The 6,881-nt window shown below is 40.6% G+C and overlaps 1 non-coding gene across 1 annotated transcript; it reads right to left on the bottom strand.

Moving 5' to 3' along the window:
• Positions 1-240: 240 nt before the first annotated feature.
• Positions 241-344, bottom strand: LOC112793033 (small nucleolar RNA R71). Its single transcript, XR_003197744.1, has one exon. It is a non-coding gene; the product is annotated as a small nucleolar RNA R71 (small nucleolar RNA).
• Positions 345-6,881: the final 6,537 nt, after the last annotated feature.

The following is a 6,881-nucleotide window of genomic DNA, read 5'->3' as shown; positions in this document are numbered from 1 at the left end:
AAGTTTTATGGACTTCCATCTGAAGATCCTTATCAGTTTTTAACTGAGTTCTTGCAGATCTGTGAGACTGTAAAGACGAATGGAGTTGATCCTGAAGTCTACATACTCATGCTTTTCCCTTTTGCTGTAAGAGACAGAGCTAGAATATGGTTGGATTCACAACCCAAGGATAGCCTGGACTCCTGGGATAAGCTGGTCACTGCCTTCTTGGATAAATTCTTTCCTCCTCAAAAGTTGAGCAAGCTAAGAGTGGATGTTCAAACCTTCAAACAAAAAGATGGTGAATCCCTCTATGAAGCTTGGGAAAGATACAAGCAGTTGACCAAAAGATGTCCATCTGACATGTTTTCAGAATGGACCATATTAGATATATTCTATTATGGCCTATCTGAATTTTCGAAAATGTCATTGGACCATTCTGCAGGTGGATCTATTCACCTAAAGAAAACGCCTAAAGAGGCTCAAGAACTCATTGACATGGTTGCAAACAACCAATTCATGTACACTTCTGAGAGGAATTCCGTGAATAATGGGATACCTCAGAAGAAAGGAGTTCTTGAAATTGATGCTCTGAATGCCATATTGGCTCAGAATAAAGTGTTGACTCAGCAAGTCAACATAATCTCTCAAAGTCTGAATGGATGGCAAAATGCATCCAATAGTACTAAAGAGGCAGCTTCTGAAGAAGCTTATGATCCTGAGAACCCTGCCATGGCAGAGGTTAATTACATGGGTAAACCTTATGGAAACACCTATAACTCATCATGGAGAAATCATCCAAATTTCTCATGGAAGGATCAACAAAAGCCTCAACAAGGCTTTAACAAAGGTGGACGCAATAGGCTGAGCAATAGCAAGCCATATCCATCATCTTCTTAGCAACAGACAGAGAATTCTGAACAAAACACTTCTAATTTAGCCAATATAATCTCTGATCTGTCAAAGGCCACTTTCAGTTTCATGAATGAAACAAGATCCTCCATCAGAAATCTGGAGGCACATGTGCCAGCTGAGTAAGAAAGTCATTGAAACTCCTCCTAGTATTCTCCCTAGCAATACAGAGGAGAATCCAAAAGGAGAGTGCAAGGGCATTGATGTGATCAATGTGGCCGAATGCACAAGGGAGGAGGAGGACGAAAATCCTAGTGAGGAAGACCTCCTGGGACGTCCCTCAAGCAAGAAGGAATTTCCTATTACGGATCCAAAGGAATCTAAGGCTCATACAGAGACCATAGAGATTCCATTAAATCTCCTTCTGCCATTCATGAGCTCTGAAGACTATTCTTCCTTTGAAGAGGATGAAGATGTGACTGAAGAGCAAGTTGCTCAATATTTAGGAGCTATCATGAAGCTGAATGCCAAGTTGTTTGGTAATGAGACTTGGAAAAGTGAACCTCCCTTGCTCATTAATGACCTAGATACCTGGATTCAGCAAACTCTACCTCAAAAGAAACAAGATCCTGGCAAGTTCTTAATACCTTGTACCATAGGCACCATGACCTTTGAAAAGGCTCTATGTGATCTGGGGTCAGGGATAAATCTTATGCCACTCTCTGTAATGGAGAAGCTGGGGATCATTGAGGTACAACCTGCCTTGTTCTCATTACAATTGGCAGACAAGTCATTGAGACAAGCTTATGGAATAGTGGAGGACGTGTTAGTAAAGGTTGAAGGCCTTTACATCCCTGCTGATTTCATAATCCTAGACACTAGGAAGGAAGAGGATGAATGCATCATCCTTGGAAGACCTTTTCTAGCCACATCAGGAGTTGTGATAGATGTCAATAGAGGTGAATTCGTCTTTCAATTGAATGGGGACTACCTTGTGTTTAAGGCACAAGGCCATCCCTCTGTGACAAAAGAGAGTAAGCATGAAGAGCTTCTCTCAGTTCAGAGTCAAGAAGAGCCTCCATAGTCAAACTCTAAGTTTGATGTTGTGAGGCCACAACCAAACTCTAAGTTTGGTGTTAAGATCCCATATCCAAACTCTAAGTTTGGTGTTGGGACTATACAACATTGACCTGATCACCTTGTGGCTCTATGAGAGCCACTGTCAAGCTATTGACATTAAAGAAGCGCTTGTTGGGAGGCAACCCAATTGTATCTAATTTTTATTTTATATTATTTTATTTTTATTTTGTGTTTTATTAGGTACATGATCGAAAAAATCATAAAAATTAAAAACAGAATCAAAAACAGCAAGAAGAAAAAAATCACACCCTGGAGGAAGCACAGGCTGGCGTTCAACGCCAATAAGATGTATCTGGCCGGCGTTCAACGCCAGAACAGAGCATCAACCTGGCGCTGAACGCCAGAAACAAGCAACATTCTGGCGCTGAACGCCAGGAATGTGCCTAGAGAAGAAAAGCTGGCGCTGAACGCCAGTAACAAGCATGAAACTGGCGTTCAACGCCAGAAACATGCTTTACATGGGCGTTGAACGCCCAGAACGTGCACCAATGGGCGTTTAAACGCCAGAATGGTGTGCAAAGGCATTTTACATGCCTATTTGGTGCAGGGATGGAATTCCTTGACACCTCAGGATCTGTGGACCCCACAGGATCCCCACCTACTATATTCCCACCTTACATCCTAATCCTATTTTGTGATTACTCTTCCCCATGTCACACTTCCCAACACTCTTCACCAATCACCTCAATTCCTCTTCCCAATCACCCCCTTCACCACTCAAATCCATCCACTCTTCCCCATAAACCCCACCTACTTTCAAAAATTCAAAAACATTCTCCCACCTATTCCCACCCTAAATGGCCGAATACACACTACCCCCTCTCCCTATATATACCCTTCCATTCTACTTCATTTTCACACAAGACAACCCCCTCTTCTTTACCTTGGCCGAACCCACATCTCTCCCTCTCTACCATATTCTCTTCTTCTTCTTCTTCTCTTCTTTCTTCTATTGCTCGAGGACGAGCAATATTTTAAGTTTGGTGTGGTCAAAGCACAATCTTTTTTGTTTTCCACTACCATCAATGGCACCTAAGGCCAGAGAATCCTCTAGAAAAGGAAAAGGGAAGACAAAAGCTTCCACCTCCGAGTCATGGGAGATGGAAAGATTCATCTCCAAAAGCCATCAAGACCACTTCTATGATGTTGTGGCAAAGAAGAAGGTGATCCCTGAGGTCCCTTTCAAGCTCAAGAAAAATGAGTATCCAGAGATTCGACATGAGATCCGAAGAAGAGGTTGGGAAGTCTTAACCAACCCCATGCAACAAGTCGGAATCTTAATGGTTCAAGAGTTCTATGCCAATGCATGGATCACTAGGAACCATGATCAAAGTATGAACCCGAATCCAAAGAATTATCTCACAATGGTTCGGGGGAAATACTTAGATTTTAGTCCGGAAAATGTGAGGTTAGCGTTTCACTTGCCCATGATGCAAGAAGATGAACGCCCTTACACTAGAAGGGTCAACTTTAATCAAAGGTTGGACCAAGTCCTAATGGACATATGTGTGGAAGGAGCTCAATGGAGAATAGACTCCAAAGGCAAGCCAGTTCAACTAAGAAGACTGGACCTCAAGCCTGTGGCTAGAGGATGGTTGGAGTTCATTCAACGCTCCATCATTCCTACTAGCAACCGATCTGAAGTTACTGTAGATCGGGCCATCATGATTCATAGCATCATGATTGGAGAGGAAGTAGAAGTTCATGAGGTTATCTCCAATGAAATCTACAAAATAGCCAACAAGTCCTCCACCATGGCACAGCTAGCTTTTCCTCACCTTATTTGCCATCTATGTTACTTAGCTGGAGTTATCATAGAAGGAGACATCTCCATTGAAGAAGATAAGCCCATCACCAAGAAGAGGACGGAGCAAGCAAGAGAGACCCTCCACGGATCTCAAGAGATGCATGAGGAAGCTCATCATCAAGAAATCCCTGAGATGCCTCAAGGGATGCACTTTCCTCCCAACAACTATTGGGAGCAAATCAACACTTCCTTAGAAGATTTGAGCCACAATGTGGAACAATTAAGGGTGGAACATCATGAGCACTCCGTCATTCTCCAAGAAATAAGAGAAGATCAAAGGGCAATGAGGGAGGAGCAACAAAGGCAAGGAAGGGACATAGAAGAGCTTAAGGACATTGTTGGTCCTTCAAGAAGAAGACGCCACTAAAGGTGGATTCATTCCTTGTTCTTTATTTCTTTCTGTTTTTCGGTTTTTAATGTTGTGTTTATCTATGTTTTGTGTCTCTACTTCATGATCATTAGTGTTTAGTAACTATGTCTTAAAGTTATGAATAAATTCCATTAATCCTTCACCTCTCTTAAATGAAAAATGTTTTAATTCAAAAGAACAAGAAATACATGAATTTCGAATTTATCCTTGAATTTAATTTAATTTTATTGATGTGGTGACAATACTTTTTGTTTTCTGAATGAATGATTGAACAGTGCATATGTCTTTTGATATTGTTGTTTATGAATGTTAAAATTGTTGGCTCTTGAAAGAATGATGAACAAAGAGAAATGTTATTGATGATCTGAAAAAATCATGAAATTGATTCTTGAAGCAAGAAAAAGCAGTGAAAAAGAAAGCTTGCGAAAAAAAAAGTGGCGAAAAAAATAGAAAGAAAAAGAAAAAGCAAGCAGAAAAAGCCAATAACCCTTAAAACCAAAAGGCAAGGGTAAAAAGGATCCAAGGCTTTGAGCATCAATGGATAGGAGGGCCCAAGGAAATAAAATCCAGGCCTAAGCGGCTAAATCAAGCTGTCCCTAACCATGTGCTTGTGTCATGAAGGCCCAAGTGAAAAGCTTGAGACTGAGTGGTTAAAGTCGTGATCCAAAGCAAAAAGAGTGTGCTTAAGAGCTCTGGACACCTCTAACTGGGGACTCTAGCAAAGCTGAGTCACAATATGAAAAGGTTCACCCAGTTATGTGTCTGTGGCATTTATGTATCCGGTGGTAATACTGGAAAACAAAATGCTTAGGGCCACGGCCAAGACTCATAAGTAGCTGTGTTCAAGAATCAACATGCTTAACTAGGAAAGTCAATAACACTATCCAAAATTCTAAGTTCCTAGAGAAGCCAATCATTCTGAACTTCAAAGGAAAAAGTGAGATGCCAAAACTGTTCAGAAGCAAAAAGCTAAAAGTCTCGCTCATCTAATTATAATTAATATTCATTGATATTTTGGAATTTATAGTATATTCTCTTCTTTTTATCCTAATTGATTTTCAGTTGCTTGGGGACAAGCAATAATTTAAGTTTGGTGTTGTGATGAGCAGATAATTTATACGCTTTTTGGCATTGTTTTTAGGTAGTTTTTAGTAAGTTCAAGCTACTTTTAGGGATGTTTTCATTATTTTTTATGTTAAATTCATATTTCTAGACTTTACTATGAGTTTGTGTGTTTTTCTATGATTTCAGGTAAATTCTGGCTGAAATTGAGGGATTTGAGCAAAACTCTGAAAAAGGCTGACAAAAGGACTGCTGATGCTGTTGGAATCTGACCTCCCTGCACTTGAAATGGATTTTCTGGAGCTACAGAACTCCAAATGGCGCGCTCTCAACGGCGTTGGAAAGTAGACATCCCGAGATTTCCAGCAATATATAATAGTCCATACTTTATCCGGAATTGAATGCCCAAAACACGTTATAACTTGGAGTTCAACTCCAAGAAAAGCCTCAGCTCATGGATAGATCAAGCTCAGCCCAAGCATACACCAAGTGGGCCCCGAAAGTGGATTTATGCATCAATTACTTACTCATGTAAACCCTAGTATCTAGTCTAGTATAAATAGGATAAGTTACCATTGTATTAGACATCTTTGACAGTTTAATCTTTTGACTATTCGGTCTCTTGATCACTCAGGGGGCTGGCCATTCGGCCATGCCTGAACCTTTTACTTATGTATTTTCAACAGTGGAGTTTCTGCACACCATAGATTAAGGGTGTGGAGCTCTGCTGTACCTCAAGTTTCAATACAATTATTATTACTTTTTATTCAATTCTCTTCTATTCTTATTCCAAGATATACGTTGCACTTTAACTTGATGAATGTGATGATCCGTGACACTCATCATCATTCTCACCCATGAACGTGCGTGATTGACAACCACTTCCATTCTACTCTAGGCCGGGCGCATATCTCTTAGATTCTCCAACAGAATCTTCGTGGTATAAGCTAGATAGATGGCGGCATTCATGAGGATCCGGAAAGTCTAAACCTTGTCTATGGTATTCCGAGTAGGATTCTGGGATTGAATGACTGTGACGAGCTTCAAACTCCTGAAGGCTGGGCGTGATGACAAACGCAAAAGAATCAAGGGATTCTATTCCAACCTGATTGAGAACCGACAGATGATTAGCCATGCTGTGACAGAGCATAGGAACGTTTTCACTGAGAGGATGGGATGTAGCCATTGACAACGGTGATGCCCTACATACAGCTTGCCATGGAAAGGAGTAGGAAGGATTGGATGAATGTAATAAGAAAGTAGAGATTCAAGAGGAGCACATCATCTCCACACGCCTATCTGAAATTTCCACTATTAATTTACATATGTATTTCTATCCCTTTTATTTTCTATTTATTTATTAATTTTCGAACTCATCATAAACCAATTTAATCTGCCTAACTGAGATTTACAAGGTGACCATAGCTTGCTTCATACCAACAATCTCTGTGGGATCAACCCTTACTCACGTAAGGTATTACTTGGATGACCCAGTATACTTGCTGGTTAAGTTGAACGGAGTTGTGGAAAGAAAGTGCTGAGTTAGTCTTGTTGGCACATGCCAAAGAGCCATTATTGTTGATCACAATTTCGTCCACCAGTCTGCTATGCCAGAGATATAGGCTCTGCACACTCGTGCAACAGAGAAGAAAACAACAACTATCTCATCAT

This window comes from Arachis hypogaea, chromosome 3, assembly GCF_003086295.3.
Source record: "Arachis hypogaea cultivar Tifrunner chromosome 3, arahy.Tifrunner.gnm2.J5K5, whole genome shotgun sequence".
Taxonomy (NCBI): Eukaryota; Viridiplantae; Streptophyta; class Magnoliopsida; order Fabales; family Fabaceae; genus Arachis; species Arachis hypogaea.
Note: the sequence above shows the minus strand (reverse complement) of the source record. Positions and strands in the feature narration are given on the sequence as shown.